The following is a 22,551-nucleotide window of genomic DNA, read 5'->3' as shown; positions in this document are numbered from 1 at the left end:
GGCTACTTTGAAGAAACTAAAATATAAACATGTTTTTCAGTTATTAGTAAATAATTTCATGTGTTTATTCATAGTTTTGATGCCTTCAGTAATAATCTACAATGTAAATAGTCATGAAAATAAAGAAAACTCATTAAATGAGAAGGTAGTTCCAAACTTTTGGCTAGATAGATAGATAGAGAAATTTCCAAAAATGCAATTGTGAAAAAATAAAACCGCTTAATTTCTGCAGCAGATCTACTGCTTTTATTCTCTGTAAGGTCATCAGTTTTGAAAACAATACTAGTTTCATTATGTTCCTATTCCTAATTGTCTGCAGGATGCAGCCAATTTGTTTTACTATCTGGGAGCTTTACTATGAACATATAAATTCCTTATTCACATAGTTCCCCTTAATATGTTAATGTTTTTGTAGTAAATGTACAGATTGTTTAGATGAGTGTGTCCTGTGAACAGATTACAAAAGATACATGAAGGAAATTCCCCAGGATCCGGTTAATCTGGTAATGTGTTAGTATTTATACATGCGATACATGTAAAAATGTTTGCTTTTTAGCTAATCACCTTTCTATTTGTATGTCCCTCTCTGTCTCCATCTAGCCTCAGGGAATTGGTGAGCCAAGTGTTACCATGCTGTGGTGGTCATCTTCCTGGGTTTTTTGCATGGGGTCTTCTTACCACCCCGATGCTTTCGGTAAGCCTGGACACACACGCACTCTTACATAGATGCACTGTTATGTAAACTGACAGAGCAGTTAGTAATATATTCATACGCCTACACCTCGCCTTGCTGGTAACCTAGCCAAAGAGTGGCATTTCCCATGACTGGAATCACACAAGCCCATCATTGTCTATGAATGATCACTAATAAATGAGGCCCTGTGTGACGCACTTTTGTTTTTTATGCATGTGTGTTGGCAGATGTTTTGTCAAGCGCTAATGGACTGAGAAATATGAACAGGGCATCAAACTGTTGTATTGTCTGAGCACCAGTTCTTTGTTGAAAATGCTTATCAGGGGGTTGCTGGTTTGTGTTGTCAGGCCACAGCATAGATGCCGGCCAGGCAAACCACGCCACACATTCACTTCAGAGCATTGCGGAGTGGTGTGTTTACATATTGTGACAAGCAACTCGAACAGCATTATTTAGAGGATTGGCTTTTAAGTGCAACCTGTGTTTTATTTTTAAAAGCAATGGCACCAGAAGATCATTGGCCAATATTTAAAAAACACAGATGATACTCTCTCTCAAAAACAGATCTAATTTATAAGCAAAGTGCCAAAATGAGTCAGTGATGATATGCTTTCATTCATACCAGCAGGGATTGTTTGTTTTTTTCAGCCAAACTCTGTATTTAATCATTTTCTTTTTTCTACACTCGTTTTCCTCTTCCAACGTAATTATTTTTGGGTAGAAACTGGTGTCTCATTGGCCGGGTTAGCACAGTTGGTAGAGCATGCGCACATACAGAGGTTTACTTCTCGACGCAGCGGCGGGTTCAACTCCAACCTTCGGCCCTATGCTGCATGTCATTCTCTCTCCCCTTTTATATCTTCATCCATCCTGTGGAAGGCCTAAATGCCCCAAAAAATCTTTAAAACGAAACTGGTATCTCAAACAAATGATGAGCAAACATCTGTGCCCCTTATGATCAGACAGGCTTATGCAATAGATGCTTTTCAGCGGTCTATTATTGAAGAGGTGGTGTTTTGTAACTCTTAAGCATTAATCACTGGGGGTTTGTAAAGCATTAATTACTGATTTGTTGCCTTCAAGATCACTGGGCAGAGGCAGGATTTGCATTTTGGACTAATCAAGGGGTGCCTAAAGATAAGAGGGACTGCTTCACTGCTCCTAATGAGTCCACTTCATTAGTATCCAGCAGCAACAGTCGTCACTAAGCATTCACAGTCCGTGTGTTGGTTAACTTATTACCAGAGGACGAGCAGAGATTATTAGCCATGACTCAAGCTTTCCCTCTGTTTGCTTAAATAATCGGACCCTGTTATTCAGTCTCAGTCGAGCTCCCCATGTCCTAAATTAAACCACGGCTTCATGTCCCCACCCCAGTGTCAGTGACACTTGTGCTCCATACTAGCTGCACACTGACGTTATAGACTTTGAACTGAACATACCATTGATTTTAACTATCTGAACACCCTTTTCTCTCTGCACTCTCACAAAGATACATAATTGCTGAAACACAGTGTCTAGCTGTATTTATCCTGAAACACCTAACTATGGTTCTTTAATTTGTGGCACAGTAGTGGTAAACCAAGCATGGTCAGAAATGGAAAAAAAATCTCCCTTTCATGTGTTAATAATAAAAGCTTAAAAAAAAATCTATGTAACCATGTCACAATTTGCACTAGGGCTGTACAATTTAACGAAATGTTATCAAAATCACAATATGGACTAATGCAATATCGAAATTGCAGGGGGGACCATTATTTGTAAAAAGCTAAATATTTGTCAAAACATTCTGAATTTAGTATTGTGGCGCTGCAGAGACATCCCGGCCTACAAATCGTAACCTGTAGACTAAAGAGTCTTTGTTTGGTACAGATCCTCCAAAATCACATCGTAATCATTTGAATGTTTTTGCTTATAATATTTTCAATGAAAATGAGAATAGTCATGCAAAAAAACTCCTCCAATATCGTGAATTATATAGCAATTGCAATATCTAATTAAATAAATAATTGCAGTTAGATGTTTTCCTCATATCGGGCAGCCCTAATTTGCCCTTAGTAATGGAGCAGGGCCCAGCGATCTGTGTTGTTGGTGTTGTTAAAAGTTTGGGGTGCCCAGGACCACTATGGAAATAAGTTATTTTAACTTTTAAAGTTTTTATCCTCTGTAATGCTTCAATTTATGTATAACACTCTGTTTTGTATGGTGTTTAGTTTAGTTTTTCTGTTCCCATGTTTTACAAATTTGCATCATCCATAGTTTTCTTCCAAAGGCCTCAGTGATTGAATGGTTTATTTTTTAAATTTCAACCTTTCTCTGGTACATTTTTGTCCAGTTGCGTCACACTTGTTTACCTAGTTGTAGTTTAACTCTAAAAAGTACATAAACCACTGTTAGTCATTGTTTAAAATGTGATGCAGTATATGTTTACAACGTGGTGTTATCTGTTTGTTTTTCAGGTATTGCACCAGACATTCCCCCAACACACATTCCTGATGAATGGGCTTATCCATGGTGTCAAGGTAAGAAGACAGTATTCACAAACGTAATATTCTGTCTCTCATGAGAGACCGTATTGCATAGCAAGAAAAATCTGTGTTAAAATGCAATGACTTAAATGAATGGAAAGTGGAAACCTTTTTGTGGATTAACTCATTCAAATATTACATTTATTTTTCTAGTCACATAAAGCCATACAGTAAGACTACAACAGACACTACAGTGGCAGTTGATTAACAATCTTGTTCTCTAGCAAGTTTGTCTTGGTTTGTTTGTCCTTTAACATTTGCTGAGTGTGAGTGCTCTTGTCCAACGATGCCCTGCTTGAGACCAGTGCAGTTTGACTACAGGTAAACACCTGCGAGCTGTCTAAAATACACTAGCAGGTTCCCCAAATGGCCACAGAATAGCTCATAGAAGCACGTTGAGGGCCAAGTGCCGTAAGTGCATCTTGCTGGTGTTAATTCAGGGAAAGGAAAGTGTGTCTAAGGTTGAGCTGTAACAATTCCAACTTTTGCTGTACAATTAATTGTCTCAGAAATAATTGCGATTAACAATACATGTCTCTTTCAGTCCAATTAAAAATAATTATTTATTTTACTTTTTCCAACATATTCAAGTTTTGAATGAATCCCAGGATACATCAAGTACACAGCCTATGAAGTAAACATGCCTCTTTATCGTATATATTTTTTTCTTAAATTAACATAAAATTGACAAAAGAACATTATCCCCATCAATAAATAACAAATCATTTTATCATTAAAATAAAAACAGAGCAATTCTCTAGCTTGAGACAGCTATTTCCCAGGATGTTTGGAGTTGCTATGGCAACAAGTGACAATAATGATTTGTATAATTACAATTTGGCATATCTAAACAAAATCAACTACTATAAGAGTCATACCCCTAAGAGCACAAATCTCCAGGAACGACGGTGACATAACGTTAATTAATGACGGCATTTCTACAACAGCGTTTTTGTTTAACAAAGCACAATAGACGGACTAACTACGAAAACATATATAAAGCTGCTTGGTGGATTTTTAACATTCGGAAGCCAAATTGACTTGCGGGTGGGTTCATCCTCTGATAGGAATCCATGGGCTCATAGGATAGCTATTGTTACGCTGAGGGCGACGCACGGCGCACACAGGTATTGGAAACGTGTTTTGAAGGATCCAACAAAAGTGCGACCCATCTCATAAAACAAATTCTCTAATACTTTATTGCGGTTAACCGATGTTGCTGTAGTCTTAATCTGCATAGCAATTTGTACTCTTTGTTAATACGCAGGCTCACTTTTACACAACATTTAACGGCAACATAGGATTCCACTGCGCTTAGCTAACTAGCCATGCATACACTGAGACAAAAAATGCATTGGCTACCTATCTCTAGCTAGGGAGAACCTATTTCTTCCTACAAATGGTGGCATGTTCCTTTTTTAAGAACATTGTTGTTGTCTGCGCAAGAAGCATTTACCCTACGAACAAGCAAAATTGAGTTGACAAAACCTTTTACTGGCAACCAAAAAGCAATTATGACAATCTGTTGTCTATATGTCAACATAATGAATTGCTTGTTTTTGTTTTTTCAAGAACAAAAGAAAGATAAGATTGCTTTATCCGTCATGGAAAAAATAACTTTAAAAATCAAAAATAACTTTGTCTTTCATTAGCAGACAAGACAGTTTTAAAGATTTTTTGTGTTTTCTGGCCTTCATCGTTTGACAATCATTGTGAATCTATGAGTGGTAACTTTACAAAAGTTATCATTTAATTTTCCTCCCATTCTGTACCATGTCCTCACTTATCTTTCTCCCTCCCTCTCTCTAGGGCCTGTTGTCATTCCTGAGTGCTCCGCTGATTGGAGCATTGTCAGACGTATGGGGACGCAAATCCTTCTTGCTGCTAACTGTCTTCTTCACCTGCGCACTATTCCACTGATGAAGATCAGCCCATGGTGAGTTCCAAACACGGACAACTTGACACAATTATTCAGTCTTCTATCAAGGTAGAAGATGAAGTCTTGTCCTGTTCTGGTCTGAAACACCATATAACATAATGCAGTCAATAGAACAACAGAAACTACAGCTCCAAAATGACCAGTAAAAAAAGCATTGTAAACTTCAGGTATGATTTACAATGTAAACATTTGTCTGTGCTGACAAGCCAAACTCTTTTCTTTCAGGTGGTACTTTGCAGTCATCTCCATGTCCGGCGTCTTTGCCGTCACCTTCTCTGTCATCTTTGCTTATGTGGCAGATATCACACAGGAGCATGAGAGGAGCACAGCATACGGTTTGGTGAGGAGATGGTTGACCAAAACTGAGTGCTGTTAAACTTAAGCAGAAGCATTTATGGAATCAAAGGAAGCAATTATTCGTGAAGAATAATTCCTGTATTTGTTTTATCACTTTTCAAAACTGTACAAAAGATCAATCACTTCCACTTGGCTTACCTCAGCTCTGCTTCTTCCTCCCTCCAGGTATCTGCTACCTTTGCGGCCAGCCTGGTTACCAGCCCGGCCATCGGAGCCTACCTGTCTGTGGCCTATGGTGACACCTTGGTGGTAATCCTGGCCACCGCCATTGCCCTGCTCGACTCTGCTTCATCCTGGTGGCTGTACCGGAGTCGCTTCCAGAGAAGATGAGGCCAGCATCGTGGGGAGCACCCATCTCCTGGGAGCAAGCGGACCCATTCGCTGTGAGTATTAACTCAACACTCTTTGATAATTTTTAGTCTATTATGAACCAGTATTATGCAAGTTTTTTTTTTTTTTTTTACTAATCAGCCGTTGATTGTAGCGTGCTCCATCAGCTTTTAGTGTTTTATTGGAATCTAAACATTTAGAATAATTTAAGGTCAAGCTATTGAGTGGAAGCTTTTATTTCACAGTGATATGGATCTTTATAATGGTTTTTCATCATAGTAAAGAGCGTCATCTAGAAACGTACTTGATAGGGCTGCAAACTGTGTGTGAGGGCATGTTGCCCACAGACAAATTCTTTTATTAAATCATTAATCCTGCATAGCAACGCAATTATACATAATTATCCTAAGATTGTACTGAGCAGCTCGGCAAAATATTCATGCCGCTTATGGCAGGAAAATATGCTGCGGAGGTGACTTTTATTACTAACGGCTAATGTAATTAGGAGTCAATGTTAAATCAGTATGTCCAAAAGCTACTAACTTTGCTCATGTTTTAAAATGGTGTAGCTATGCTATAACAAGTTAAATTGTTCTTACTGTTCTCTTGGGCAGTCTCTGCGTAAAGTGGGCCAGGACTCCACAGTGCTCCTCATCTGTATCACAGTGTTCCTCTCCTACCTCCCCGAGGCCGGCCAGTACTCAAGCTTCTTTCTCTATCTCAGACAGGTAACGCTCTGCTCTCCCTGCTTACACATTTACCGAAAGACCACAAAAATGACTGTATGACAACACAAGTTAGAGAGATGCACCGATTGACGGGAATTGGACGATCGGCCACTGGACAGTCAGACTGACATATGCTGATTTTTATGCCGTCAAATGCTGTAAATAATTAACAATGTAAAGGCTACCATACACAGTGCATGGAAATAAATAGCAAATAATAAACAGTTAACAATAAACCAACTATTAATACATTATCTTAATGCAGTGTAATGCACATAAAAAACGCTGTGAGCAAGGGCATTCAACATCGGCATTATATCGAATTAACAGCCACATGAAACCTAGCTAGCAGGTGAAGAACACAAACAACTAAATCCCAGCTAACAAACTGACAACATGAGTTATACGACTTACAATTCTTAAAGCTGCAGTAGGGAGTTCTGAGAAAACGTGGACTTAGCCAAAAAATTTGAACAAGCACACTTACAGGTCCCTCCCCTTGCTCTCTGCTGCTCTACAGCCCCCCCCCCCTCCACAGCTCCCCCACAGCGGAGCTTGCCGTGAACGCGCAGGCTAGTAAGCAGGGCACCGATGCTTTCCACATCCTCATGGACAGTAGAGGGGATTTATTCTGAGGAGGGTATAGCTTATGTAAAAAATGCTTATTTAAAATATTGTATTAAAAGTGTTGTAAATTTCAATAAAGGGTTTAAAATATTTTTATGTAATCGCTCACACTTTGTGTGAACAAAAGTAGCACGTTACACAATACATTACTGAATTACCTTTTGGATCAATTTAAAACAGTAAACTTTCAGTAGAATGATGAATCAGTGAGGAAGCTCAATAAGCAAGGAATAACAACATATTAGAATATATCTTAGGTTTTATTTTGCATATGGGTAAAATAAATCAGTTTTTTTTGCAAAGTACTACTGCACAAGGAAATCCTGAACATTTTGATTTGGACTGAAAGACGATTCCTTCACGTGCCTCTGAGTCTGGGCCATGTCTGACTGTGAAGGAGCACAAGAATGTGTGTCAGACATTTGATTTACAAATTACATCCTCAGGGGAAGAAAACGTGTATGTAAAAAATAATCAAAAGTAGAAGTCTGCCTTGCCAAACGTTGACAGGGACAGCGCACAAAAAGTAGTTTAACATAGCTACAGTTATTGTGATCACCAAAAACACCTTTTGGCTTACTAAATGTAGGCATCGAAACAATATACTTATACTGAGGTGAAGGAGTTAGCAGGTAAAGTTAATCTTCACCTGCTACAACAGTCCTGCCGTGCTACAAGCTAACTGTAAGATTTAGCAACAAGCTACAGAGTTAAATGAGATTTGCGCTATCACCAGTGTACTGTAACCATCAATATCTTAGTTGTGTACGCTTGTTCTTTAAAAATTAAACAAATCAAGCAGGGATACTTACATGTCGAGCAGAAATGTGGCTAACGCTAGCTCAGAATCCGTGTTGAATCCTTCCAGTAGGCGTAGCTCCTCCACCTCGAAAAGCCGCTTCGATGTTGACCCTCGTTTTATTTCGGGCCGTTTAATTCTGTCTTTTTATTTCGCTTTTCATCATCGGTCTTCTTCTGTTTTTCCGTCTTTGTTTTCTGAGCAGGTGTCACTCGAGAAATTGGCAGTTTTCCTGAAAAGTTGTTTCTCCGCGATTAGCACAGCTGCAGTGCACTAGCAATCTTGAGCTGTTACGCGCTGTGCGGGGGAGGGGTATGAGCAGCGCGTACACGAGTGATTGACACTGCTAAGCCAGTCCTCTTGACTCTGATTGGCTGTTCTGACCGGGGCGGTGTTTTTCTGCAAGTGGCAGCAGGAGCACAGAGAGGAGACACAGGAGCTGATTTTTCACAGATTATCTGTCTCTTATTCTACTGTCAGGACATAGTGACAGTTTAACAAATATGTAAAAAATACATTTTACAAAAGTTACCTACTGAAGCTTTAAGGACTAACACACACGCGATTTCCACTGGCTAGTTGTCCCACGGACAGCGAGTCTTTCTTTCACTTTTCGCCGGGGGGACACATGCCCGCTTGCGGTGTGAAGCGCGTTTCTCTGACATGCACTCTAACAATCCCTACTTATAGACGGCCTGTACAAATGCATTACCTGTTTTCATACAGAAGTATACTTAATTTCTAAATACATCACTTTTTTTATCACACAGGCTCCATAATATGACAAAATACAATGATTCAGCTTTGGCCTACAAAGGGAAAATGGTTGAATCTGGTGGAATACAGTAAAAATGTCAAATATCACCATATCACTTTTATTCAAAATGAAAGGCTGACGTAATGGACAGAATGCATGGTTTTATACAGTAAAGGCAGTGAGATAAAAACTTGGTTTTAATGGCAGTCAAAGAGGCAGTTTTGTCCACAAAGGTGTCTTGAGGGAGTATCTGGCACTACTAAAAAATACTAATGCAATCATATCCGTTTTGTTGATAGTCTTTGACATATTCAAGACTCTAATCACCACCAAAGCTCCATTTCCCCCTACGATTTATTTTGTGGAAAATAATTAATGTTCTGTTGGGTTTTTCATAAATAATAATTACTTTAAAGAATTAAAAGGACATTTAAAGGATTAAAATCCTAAAAATGATTGTTTGGTAGTTTTGAGCAAGTTAGAAGTTGGTTAAGAGATTTATGAAAAAAAATTGATATATTATGATTTATAGCAGTTTTGTGTGCGTGTACATTTTTGCCACAAAGATCAGAGATGGGAAGTATGAAGTACAAATACTTTGTTACTGTACAAGTAGATTTTTCAGATATTTTACTCTTTCTTTTTTTTGGCGACTTTTTACTTTTACTCCTTACATTTAATATGAATATTATCGGTACTTCTACTCCTTACATTTTGCAAAATTGGCTCGTTACTTTAGTTTTGTACTAGAGGTTGTCTATCAGGTGTGATTGTGAGTGCATGTAGAAGAATAGCGCGGACACGCGCCTCACACCGCGAGTTGAATGTCTTTGCTCATTAAGATAATGTAATTAATAGTGGGTTTATTGTTATTTACTATCATATGATTCCTATGCATTGTGTATGGTAGCCTTTACAATGTTATTTATATCGTTAGTTACTTTGGTAACTCCAGATTCTATTAGTATAGGCTTCGCCCTCTAAGGGCTACGCTATTGGGTTATCCTTCGCGCATGCGCAGTCGTGAAGATTTTCTTTCCCGCCCTAGCGTCCAGCTCGGGCTTAACTACGTCCGCATACTGCATCTATACAGAGCGGACCCGTTGTTCGACTCCCAAACATCAGCTTTTCTTCAACTAATGTTCTAGGAGCAGGTGGCCCGGACCTTAGAGGGCTACGCCTATACTAATAGAATCTGGAGTTACCAAAGTAACTAACGTTCTATTTCGTATAGGCTTCGCCCTCTAAGGGCTACGCTATTGGGTTAGGGCGAAGCTGATGTAGTCAATGCCACCTGCGGCACAAGGTCCACAAGCCGAACATACACCACATTGCCCCAGCAACAATGTACAGAGGCTAGTCAGAGTCATTCTTCTGACAAAGCCTGCCCTGCCAATGGCGTGGCCGGAAAGGTTCATGTGGCCCGCAATATGATGCAGTAGTACAATGATTAATGGGGGTTAAGCGTGATTGATCCTGTCGCGCATGCAACGGAGAGACATGATTACCTCCGTGCATGCAACATGATTATGACAATGTATGAGATAAAAACTGTGTCTCACAAGAAATACCCCAGGTACAGGAGAGGTGAGACAGCAGAGCAGGATCATTCAGCACTAGGTGTGAAGGAGATTGGCAACAATCAAGGCATCCGCTTTTTGTTTATTTTTTATTTGCACATTCAGCGCGGCATTACGCGTCACTGACTGTGGACAAAACCGCATGAGACATGGAAGATTCAGACATATCTCGCAGATAAAAGCGGATGAAGGGGCACGGGGAAGCCCAGGAGGCTGCCGCGCAAATGTCGGCTACTGCCATGCCTTAAATAGAGCCGCAGACGCCGACAGAGCCCTCGTAGAGTGACCCCGAATGTCTTGGGGGGGCTCTTTCCCTTCCGAGCTATAAGCCTGGGTAGCCTCGCACAGCCAGTGAGACAGACGCTGTTTGAGAGGGCTGATCCTTGGGGAGTGTTCTCTATAATGCACAAACAGCTGCTGAGTTTTCCTGATATTTTGCCGTGCGTAAAATGTATTGTGACAGAGCGCGCACCGGACACAACCGGTGGGAAGCCTCCTCCGCACCGTTAGCGTGAGGTGGGGGAAAAAACCCTCGAGGGAAAACACCCTTGACCGAAAAGAACTAGTTAAAGTCTTCGGTGTGAAGGAGGGATTTGGCTGTAAGGTGGCTGCGCTCCCGTCCCCTCTAATGGAGAGGCAGGACGGAGAAACTGACAGTGCACATAAATCACTCACTCTTTTGGCCGACGTTAGGGCAGGAGAAGTGCTGTCTTAAGCGACAGCATTCTGAGCGAAGCCTGTGTCAAGGCTCAAAGGGGGGCTTCCCCAGAGCCCGGAGCACCAGAGCTAGGTCCCATTGGGGGGCGAGGGGGCGAACAGCCGTTTTTGACGCCTAAACCCCTTCAGGAAACGCTTCACCAGGGGATGCGCAAAAACTGTCCTCTCACCGAAACCTTCGTGACAGGATGAGATGGCTGCTGCGTTGCTTTGACGTGATGATGACAAATCCATCATATCCACCAGAGTTTGTAGGTACGTCAGCACGAGAGGTAGGGGACACGATGTGGGGTCTGCGTCCCTCTCTGTGCACCAGCGCTGGAAGGCAGACCAGCGCCCTGCGTAGCCTGCTATGGTAGAGGGGGCTCTGGAGCCCTGGATAGTGCGTACCACGGCGGGGGGCAAGCCTAATCTCTGTAAGCGTTCCCGCTCAGCAACCAGCCCCACAGCCTCTGATTTATCACTGGGATGAGACCGATCGCACCGTTCAGCTGCGATAGTGCGTCTCTCCGCCACGGAATCTGCCAGGGGGGAGCCACCAGCAGCTGAACGAGGGCTGGGAACCAGGATGCGCTCGTGCGCTCCGGTGCCACCAGAACAATTAACAGATCCTCCTCCTGGACGCGCTCCAGGAGGCGAGGGATCAGGGGACCGGGGGAAAAGCATATAGGAGGGTTTTGGCCAGGGTTGTGGGAGAAGGCGTCTACGCCGAGGGGAGGGTTGTCCCGCGCGGTCAAGGAAAACCACAGTGTGCACTGTGTGTTCTCTCGTGAAGCGAACAGATCCACCTCCGCTTCCCCGAACCTGCTCCATAACGTTTGAACGATAGTGGGATTCAATCTCCACTCGTTGTGGGAGGGCCCCCCCCTCGACATCAAGTCGGCTGCCGGTTCAAAATCCCGGGGATATATACTGCTTTGAGAGACAGCAGGTGGCTGTGCGCCCACAGCAGGAGGCGTCTGGCTATTTCTAACAGCCGGGCTGAGCGTATGCCGCCCTGGCGGTTTATGAATGCCGCCGCCGTGATGTTGTCCGTCCTTACTACAACATGCCTCCCCGTCACCACTGGTGTAAAGTGTTTCAACACCTTCAACACCGTGGACAGCTCCAGGCAGTTTATGTGAGGGAGAGGGGAGGAGGCCAGGCCCTCCCACCACCTGTGACTCGCACATTCCCCCCCAGCCAGTGAGGGACGCGTCTGTGTACACCGTCACATATGACGTCACTCTGCCCAGGGAACCCCGGAAGACAGGGTTTGGGGACTCCCCCAGTATGCCAGGTCTGATTGGAGGGAATGAGGGATGGACAGCATTTGCCATTTGTGGCGAATGGGATCGAGCCGCTGGCGGTGTGAAACCACCTCTGGACTTTCCTCATGTGGAGGAGACCCAGGGGGACCACCGTGTGTGCCGCGGACATCATGCCCAAGAGCCGCATAACTGACAGCGCTGACACTGTCGCGCGCGGCCTGAAGCGGGACACAGAGAGAAGTCAGGGCTTCCTGCCTCGGTGCTGACAGCCTGGCTCTCATGCTGATCGAGCTCATGTCTACGCCCAGATAAACTATCAATTGTGCGGGGACGAGGGCGCTCTTCCCAATTTATGGCAAAACCCAGCGTTTGTAGGTGCTGCAGAACCTCCATAGTGTGCAGCGCCGCCCGCTCCCGAGAGGGGGCTAGAATGAGCAGATCGTCCAAGTAAAAGAGGACTCTGATGCCCCTCTCCCGTAGAGGCTGGAGCGCCGTTTCCATGCACTTGGAAAAGGTGCGGGGGGCTAGTGAGTATCCGAACGGCAGCCGGTTGAACTGGAAACGGCCCCTTGGAAGGAGAAGCGCAGGAATTTCCTGTGCCTGGGAATGATTTGGATGTGAAAGTAAGCGTCTTTCAGATCCACGGATGTAAACCATTCGTTGGGGCGCACACATTCCAACACGTGCCTGATGGTGAGCATGTGGAAGGGGCGCTCCATGACATACCGGTTGAATTTCGACAGGTCGAGGATGGGACGCAGTCCTCCTGACTTCTTCGGGGTGAGAAAATAGCGAGAGTAAAAACCCTCGTTTTCCTCCCCTGGAGGGACGCGGGAAATAGCTCCGCTCGCCAGCAACCCTTCTAACTCTGACGTCATTGCGTCTGACTCTGCCAGGGATGAAACCGTCGTCTCCAACACACCCGCGAAAGGGGGCGGGGGGGAGGCGAACTGGAGTGTGTAACCCCGTGTTATCAGCTTTGACATCCACGAGTCCATGTGTGTCAAGCCAATCCATGCCGCGCTGCACTCTGACAGTGGGCGAGCACATGTCTGAGTGTTGTTCACCGACATGGCAAGCAGGGAGCGCAGAGCCCATCCCGCCGCTGGGCGAGACGAGTGATCGCGTCGCCCAGCCCATGGTAGGGCTTTTCGAAAGGGCAGTGGCCGGTCGCCGCCGTGTGGGGCGGGAGCGGTCACTGGGTTAACCGACCCCCGCCCCGCCGGCATCGCCGTGGGGAGTGGGTGGACAAGCGTCGTGTCGCCCCGTGGGAGGACGCTCATTTCCGCTGCCTGCGCAGCGGGGACGCAGTGGCGCCCGCTCGCGGCGACGGCCTGGTGTGTGCTTGTGTGGGGAACAACTGTCATAACAGTGCCCTGTTTAGAGCAAACAGGGACTGTTCGGCTGAGGGGAAACAGCTCTTTAGATGTGAGGGAGTGGCCCTTAAAAGGGCCGTTGTGTTTCCAACTCTCAGCTGAAGAGGGACAGTCGATCCCCACGTCCCGTCATTGCCACCGCCGCTGCTGCTTGCTGGGTGGCTCGGGAGGCGGGTTGGACCAGGTGGGGGCCGCTCTCATGGTCCTCCGGCCTCGTGCAGGTTGACGGCCGTGTGGCATAGTCTGTCGCTGCGGAGGGGGACCGGGTGGGGGCCCCGACGCCAAAGCTTGGGAAGACGCAGCCGCAGCCGATGCTGCGGGGCGCTTCCGCTTGTGACGGTTGTCATGGCGACGGTGGTGCTGTTGAGGAGGAGCCTTCCACGAGCCGAGCCTCCGAAGCCGCTCGGCGTCCTCCGCCGCTTGATGGAGATGAGACGTGGCAGTCTGTAGGCGCGGCCCAAATAGTCCATCGGGGGCTATGGGACCGTACAGAAGCTCGCGTCTAATGTCCGCTGGCAGCTGAGACATGTGGAGCCAGATGTTTCGCTGGGCCACAGTCTGCCAAGCCATCACCCTGGACAGCGCCACCGTGGACGCCGTGGTCAGGGTAAGGATGGCGGTCATAGCCTTACCAATCTCCGTGGCAAGCTCCGAGGGGAGGGCGCCGGGAGTAGTGGCCATCGCGGAGACGGCGGAGGCCAGTAAGGCGATGTTGTTTTGTGCCGCCAGCCCCTGGGCGGCACATTGGTGGGCCCGGTCAGTGACTTGAGCGCACACTTGATCCTGGGGAGAGGGAGGCGTGGGCTTCCGGTGGCCGAAGAAAGTAGCTTTCGGAAGCAAAATGGACGCCAGGCTCCCCTCCAGGGGAGGGACTGAAGGAAAACCTGCGTCCGTATCGCCCTGAACCCGAGTAAACGGGGCATAGCGAGAGACGGAGCCTTCAGTTTCCCCGGCTGGGAGAAAGCCTCCTCCAAAATGGCCGAAGCTCCGCGAAGCGCGGCCAGAGTGGGGCCCGTGAAGAGGGCGGCTCCTGGGCATAAACATCACCGCTCAAAAGGCCGCGAGCGGGGGCTGGCAGCTCCGCCGGGAGCGCTATGCCTCTAAGCTCCGCCGCCCTCCTTATGATCTCCGGCAGGTCGGCGAAAGAGAGCTTAGCGGTGGAGGCTGGAGCCGGTGGGGCAAAGGGGAAGGCCGCTCGGGCGGTGCCCCAGGCCGTTCGGGAGACGGAGAGAGCTCCAGCGGGAAAGCATCAATCGCCGTCTCGAGGCCCAATCCCCCCAAAGGGGAGGAGGGGGACCCTCCCAGAGGGAGGAGGGGAAACGGTGATGGAGGCGCTGTCAGAGAGAGCGGAGTCAGCGGACTCATGCTCGTCGAAAACGCCGTCCGCCAGCGGCTCCAGGGCGTTGCCTGCCCGGATTCCTGTCTGTCTGCCCAGCTGCCGTCTCCGTCCCCGCCAGCCTGGCAAACCAGAAAAGCTTCCGCCGTCGAGTTAGCTCTTTAGACGACAGGCGGGCGCAAACTGGCAGGAGGCGTGGCGGGTGAGAGCCTGTCCGGCGTGAACGGCACCCAGGCAGGCCTCGCAACGGGGGTGGAGGTCCGGCGGAAGGATGTAGCCGGTCCGGCAGGAGGGGCAGACACGGGCACCGGCGGAAGGTCTTGAGCTTGACTTCATACTGCGAAGTTGAAGAAAAGTGGGAGTCGAACAACGGGTCCGCTCTGTATATATGCAGTAAATGCGGACGTAGTTGAGGCCCGAGCTGGACGCTAGGGCGGGAAAGAAAATCTTCACGACTGCGCATGCGCGAAGGGATAAACCCAATAGCGTAGCCCTTAGGGGCGAAGCCTATACGAAATAGAACTTTTATTACCACACACAGCCACAGCAGAGCCATGCCCATATCTGTTCTGTTGCTTGACTGTAGTGAAGCATCAAAAAGAGAAGTTGTCGCCGTCCGACTTTTAACAGACAAACTTGGGGCAAAGTTGGAAATCAGAATCCGCTTTAAATACAGTCCTAATCTAGTCTTCACTAATTTTTAAATCATTTCACTGGAGTTGGTTATTATTTTTGCGTCATCATACCAAGTTGAATCTAATTGGATGGGAATATACACAGACTTTTCACAAAATCACACTTGAATTCATATCTTGCTTCTCGGTCAGAATCTTATTAACTGAAGTCCCAGTCTCACAATAAATAAGCTGTGTGTTTTAGACCTATTGGCAAACACCCATTTAAAATGTAGCCAATGTCTTATAAAGAGCCTTTTTCCCATGTCCACCGTAGATTCTCAGCGTGCTCTAGTAACATCTGTCTGGTCCAACTTTGTCATTCGCAAGGCTACTTTTACTTCTATACTTTAAGTAAATTTCCAGGCCTGTACTTTACTTTTACTTGAGTAAAGAAGTTAAATCAGTACTTCTACTTTTACCGGAGTATTTTTTTAAACACAATACCTGTACTTGTACTTGAGTACGGGAAGTGAGGACTTTTGCCATCTCTGACAAAGATGCATAATATTTGTAATTTGAGGAGGGCACAAGGGTTGAGTAGGAATGGCATATTTTCTGTATATCCATTCATTATTGCAAGCCCTTTGTTCAGTCCAAATGGCGGCAACTCAGCTGTGTGGCTGCACGCAGATGTTTTATTGACAACCCGAAAGGAGTGTCGGCTCTTATTATTTTAACCTCGTTGGTATAACTGGGGTGAAATTTGCCCAACGACCACTTTTGCCTACAATGCTGTGAGATGAGGTCAGCGGATTTTCTGAACAGATGGTTTTAATGTGTGAATAAGTAGAAAAATTAATTGGGTGTCTCAGCAAAATTCTACAGTAGGAGAACTGATGGATTGTAAAAAACGTCCGAAATGGACTGCTTGAGTCAATATCCAATGGTACGGTAGCAGCTGGAAGCAGCTGGCAGCATCAAGGTGGACTGACAAGATGTGACCTCTTTGTAAAAACTGCTTGAAGTGGGGATTGTTTAGTTTGTGTAAACAGTGTCAGATGAACCAGTTGGGCAAGTCAGACACACAGTCTCCACTGCTACCATCTTGGGGGTGGGAAAAAATAAAGTAGTTCTGCAGCGTTGGGATAACATTTTTCTACGTGCCCTCTTTTCCCCTTTATGCTCAAGTTGCTTTATCGTATTGCTCTCCACATTCATTTGTCATAATTTATACAACCTCGCACCAGCTGCCCTACTCCTGAGGCTGCCTGTATTGAAGAGATAAAAGGCAGCATATTTGACCTAAATACAAGGGGAGGACAAAGAGGAGCACTTTTTGTTGTTCCAAGATGCAGTAGTAAACGGCACGTATCTACAAAAGGCCACTTACAGACTCCTTCTTTCATTGTTTGGTGGAGAATGGGTGAAGGCTTTGTGTTTGAGATAGATGTTTGTCTGACTCTGCTTGTCTTTTCATGTCCTAACTTGTTATCTGATTGCTTCCTAACCAACAGGTCATAAGCTTCTCATCAGCGACAGTGGCTGCCTTTATTGCTGTTGTGGGGATCCTCTCAATACTAGCCCAGGTACTGAAAAAATTACAATGTAATATTAGGCCGTCCTCTGCTCGTGTTTGGAGTTTTAGTATTATTATTCTTAATGATTAATGTATTTGTTTTGTCTATATATCGTGGCAAAAAATAGAAAAACATTTCACTTATAGCCTAAGGTCACAGCTTAAAGTCAAGACAAATGTTAATTGTATATCACAGATTTGCATCACAGTGCTGTACAGCATACCACGCCCTCCGCACAAAAAACTTTCAACAGGGTAAAAAAAAAAAACTTGAGGAAGAGCAATATGTGTGTATAGAGTAGACCAAAATAAAAAAAAGAAGATATTTAGGTTACCATCAGAGAAGACAAAGAAAATCAGCAAATGGTAACATTTAATGGAGGGATGCAAGGGATAACAAGGGATGGAACTATTGAAGCTATAGATTTATTTTAAATAATGTTCCTTTTTTTTGTCTGATCAATAAGTAATTGTTAGCTCTATATAAGAGACAAGATTCAAGAGTGATTAAAAATGATTTTTAAATATTTTTCTACAACACCTAATGCCTCCTCAGAGTTGTATTGTATGACCTGTGTGCTGTTTCTGCAGACTGTGGTGTTGGGCATCCTGATGCGTTCCATAGGGACAAGACACACAATCCTACTCGGCCTCGGCTTCCAGATCCTACAGCTGGCGTGGTACGGCTTTGGCTCTCAGCCCTGGTTAGTGACCTCTAGCGTGCATGCCTTTCCACCAAATTCATTCAAAAGGACCCCACACACTAAGAACCAGAAATACATTAAGACTACAGCTCTATCTGTATTCCTTGTATCCATGGAGCTCAGGTTCAAGTGAGGACAAGCTTCACAATAGATTGTGATACAGAGACCTCATTTGAGTAAATATATTTAAGGATTGCATTCACGCTTTTAGTGTTACTCAAATATATTCCAAGAACCTGAAGCACGGTCAGATAACAACCAGAATTCATAATCAGACAAAAAAAAATCTAATTGAAAATTGAGAACTCGCAAGAATCACCCATCCATTATATGATGAGTGCTTATGGACAATAGTAACTGCGTTAAAATCATTTCTGTTTTATGAAAGAATTACGGAATGTAGGGGCAACTCAACGTTATACTTGAAAACAAGATGGGATAAGGAACTAAAAGTGGAAATTTCATCAGCTGTATGGTACGATATGTGTGAAACTAACATACTTGTTTAACTGGATGATTTGATGCGTTTTTTTATTACACCTCAGATTAGCAGTAAAACATCTTCAACAGAAGATGTTGTGAAAAACTGAAGCCATTTTGGGAGGATATACATTTAGTTTTGAGTAATGTATTTGGATATAAGATTCCTTCCTCATGCATAGTCTTATACTGGGTCATATTTCACCTGTAAAAGTACAGAGGGACTGGTACCTAGTCAAGATACTCCGTACAGCAGCGAGGAAAACAGATAACTGGTATAAGCCTGATTGTCCTAAACGGCTACAATGGTTTGATGTCATACGAGAATAAAGGGCAATGGAAAGGTTGACTTTTGTGCTTGGTTTGAGAGAAGGTATTTATACCAAAAGATGGCTGAAGTAGGCACTTTACTTAAATAAAGCATAAGGACATTGTTTTACAGCTTGGACTCAGTGGATAAAGCATTGACTTGAAATGTATTTTTATTTCTATTTTTTTTGGTTATCACCACTTTTCTCACAGGAGTTTTTGTTTTTTCATATATACTCACAATTGAGGTGACTGATCAGTTGTAATGTGTTGAATATTCAATAGAAACTAAAGTTAAAAAAATAAAATCTAATACCCAACCCTATGTGTTTCAGGCCCAATCCCCAGTGAACGTTGCAAACACACCGGCACTATTGTCTTTCTTGTCTATTATTTTTTTTCTTTCTTTCATTTTAATTTCTAGTCTTTGTCCATGTTTGTTGTGCTGCCCTGACAACCACCAGAGGGGAGCATAGCCTCAATCAATTTTACATCACCAGCTAGATGGTGACACTGTAATGATAACTGAGACTCTTTTAAAAGCATCAATATAGTGTTGTAACTTGAAAGATCTTGTTTGAATAATGTAAAATGATTTTCATAACATATGCACAGACATTACTGTCTTGGTAGTTAAAGTTTGAGATTCTGTACTTTTTTTTAAATTATATATATATATATATATTAAAAAAACAAATATAGCAGTAGTACTTTTACTAAACAACCACCACACACACACGTCACACTATCCTATTCACTTCTCTTGAAGTGAGATCATAACAACTGCGTCAGTGTCTCTTGTTTCAGCCTAGAGGGGAAGACAGAGTGACCCGTAATATCTATTGATTCTGACAGAAAACATTCACAACATGTCTTCTTGTTGTTCCTCTCTGCTTTGGTCAATACCCAAGAAATTAAGTTAAATGAAGGTCAAGATGTTCCATGTTCACACAAAAAGTAAACTGCATCTATTACTTCTAGTGTCTCTACCTGGGGATTACCACACAAACTACCAGAACTCTAAAGCAGTCAAGTGATGATGGAAAACATACAATCATTGCCATGATTTAGTTTTTCATAAATTTAATAAAAAGAAGAATACCTATCTAAAATTTGCTTTGACATTGGTTATTTTGGAGGTTTAATCACTTCCTTTTTATTTATTTCAAGTTCTTGTTTTGTTATTTTTTTCACAATTTATTCAGATATGTTTTTTTTCAGCCATAAGGTTTTAAGTTGCAAACCACTGCGCACACTGTCATACATGCAAACCCACCTATCTCATGGAATAGATGCGCAAGTATTTTTTGTTTTGTTCTGAGCCATAAGGTTTAACCAGAGTAGCAAGCAGGAACCAGCTTTGAACTTCTGACAGGCATGTTTAAATCTCAGTTTTTGAAAGCTTGAATAAAGTTTATTGTGTCCTTAATAAAGTGTGTGTTGGTTGTAGGATGATGTGGGCTGCTGGAGCTGTTGCAGCCATGTCCAGCATCACTTTCCCTGCCATCAGCGCCATTGTGTCCCGTAATGCAGACCCGACCAACAGGGTAAGTTTCTCAACTGTCAACATCTATCACCCTGACCTTACTATTTAATAAAAATTACCATGCATCAGTTTAGGATTTTACCAAAACAGCTAAATATGAACTCTGCCCAAATACATACAGTCTAAATTGGCTAAAATTGTTTCAATTATTATATATCTAATCGCAGTGAAAATGAACACAAGTAAGAATTTAACCCATATGTAATGCCAATTAACATGATGAATTTTACATGATCTTTCCTGATATATAACTGTGTCTGAAAATGGTTGTCTTGCTGCAAGCTGACAGATAATTGAAACTATGCCATACATTTTTATTTATTTGACAAATAACGGTAATTCTTTTTAATTGGGCACTGAAATGTAGCATGTATCAGAGACTTTTGACGGTGTTATGTTTTTATCTGTCTGCCTGAAGGTGTTGTCCAGGGGATGATTACTGGAATCCGGGGCCTCTGTAACGGTTGGGCCCCGCTCTTTACGGTTTTGTCTTCTACTTGTTCCACGTGGAGCTTACCGACACGGACGGCTCTGAGAAAGGTGCCAAACCGAACATGGCCAACCCCACTGATGAGGTAGTTACAAACACTGTTACACAATACAATTAATAAGTTCCACATATGGTAGCTGTACTTAAACAAAATGTTTGTCTCTCTTCAGAGTGCCATCATCCCCGGTCCTCCCTTCCTGTTTGGTGCATGCTCGGTGCTGCTGTCCCTGCTCGTGGCCTGTTTATCCCCGAGCACACAGGGCCCGGCATGAGGCCCGGCGCCTATAAGAAGCACAGCAACGGTGCACAGAGTCACTCCCACAGCCCTCAAGGCAGCGGGGCCGAGGGCAAGGAGCCACTGTTGGAGGACAGCAGTGTATAACCACAGCTAAGAGGGGCAGACTGTGCTCCAACCCAACACCCATGCACACATGGACAGATGCACACATTTTACCACATGGACACACTCTCACCTCAGGCACACATCAGACTCAAGTGCCATGAAGAGGTGTTTGTGTCCACAGCACAAAAGTTGGCACTCCTCCTTAGCAGCCATTTTCTTTTTTTAAAGCAGGGTATTGTAAGGACTCTCTAAAGACCCTGTATAAAGAGAGCCTTTGAGTATTTTTTTCGGCTGCAGTGGAAAGGCGTGTGTGACTTAGCTAAGATGGACTCTAATCCTTTGTTTCTATAAAGCATTAACGGAGTGGAGCATATAACAGCTTGCCACCCTCCTAGTGCAAAACAGAACCAAAGTGATTTGGTTTAGAGTGTGAGTGGCGTAGATCTCAAATGTTGCTAAATCCTTGTGTGCTTCTTCATATTCCTGTAGCCAGTGAAGTGGCAACTTTTTCTGTTTGTCCAGCAAGAGTGTAACAAACAGTTAGTTGAGCACTTGTCTAATGGTCTTTCACAAGCTAACTTCTGTTCTGATGCTTGTCGTTGCGAAGACAGCTTTGTTAAAGCATCTAAGAAGGGAACACAGTTCTTCGGCTGAATGCACAGAAGCAACTGTCCACTGTGTGAGAGGAGTCTCTGCAAACCAGTGTGGGGAGAGGCACAGCCTAATCTAGGTCAGAATGGGTCAACCAGTTCGGCTATAAAAAGCTTTAACACCACACTTGTTAAAACATCACACTTACAGAGAGAAGTGTGTGAAGAGAGACCACTTTATTAGCTAAAACTCTTTCAATGTTTACTTGCCATTCTCCTAGATTAGTAGTACAGTTCAGGTTGTGTATTTTTCTCTGTTCTAACGGAAGGCTAGTTGTGCTTAAAGTTTTTATTCAAGAAACAAATGTTGCCTCAAAAATATATAAAAACGTAACCTGTATGAAGACTGAGGTCTGAGAAGGCTCTGTAATCTTGCGCTTTCGCTCCCATCGGAGCTGTTACACTCTTTTATTCCTTTTTGTTTTCATGCCTCTTCTGTAGTTTGTTTCCTGACATTTATCACCTTCAGGGTTAAAGCTTACAGAACCATGGTTTATTTTAAAAGCCTTGGGACCATTTGGAGCTTGAGCGTTGCTATCAGCATGTCAGTGTCGGCACTGACTGTTAATAGAGTCTTTGAATTGATATCATCAGGTTAACCGAATATCACTCATGCTGCTGCAGTAGATCATTCAAAAGTTATTTCTAAAGTGGTAATATGAACAATGAAACTGTCATCAAATTTTTGAAATTTAATTAACATGCACTGCACATTCCTCAAATGGTAACAAACAGATGGTAAAAAAAATTATAGATGTAGAGCACCTCAAGGAAGTGGCTTCTAACTCCCATGTAACAGCCTTCAGATTCTCTACAGA

At 44.0% G+C, this 22,551-nt stretch overlaps 1 pseudogene; it reads left to right on the top strand.

The window, feature by feature from the left end:
* The first annotated feature begins 600 nt into the window (after positions 1 to 600).
* Positions 601 to 21,548, top strand: LOC116685137 (hippocampus abundant transcript 1 protein-like; annotated as a pseudogene).
* Positions 21,549 to 22,551: the final 1,003 nt, after the last annotated feature.

The sequence above is a fragment of the Etheostoma spectabile genome, unplaced genomic scaffold (genome assembly GCF_008692095.1).
Source record: "Etheostoma spectabile isolate EspeVRDwgs_2016 unplaced genomic scaffold, UIUC_Espe_1.0 scaffold00569564, whole genome shotgun sequence".
Taxonomy (NCBI): domain Eukaryota; kingdom Metazoa; phylum Chordata; class Actinopteri; order Perciformes; family Percidae; genus Etheostoma; species Etheostoma spectabile.
Note: the sequence above shows the minus strand (reverse complement) of the source record. Positions and strands in the feature narration are given on the sequence as shown.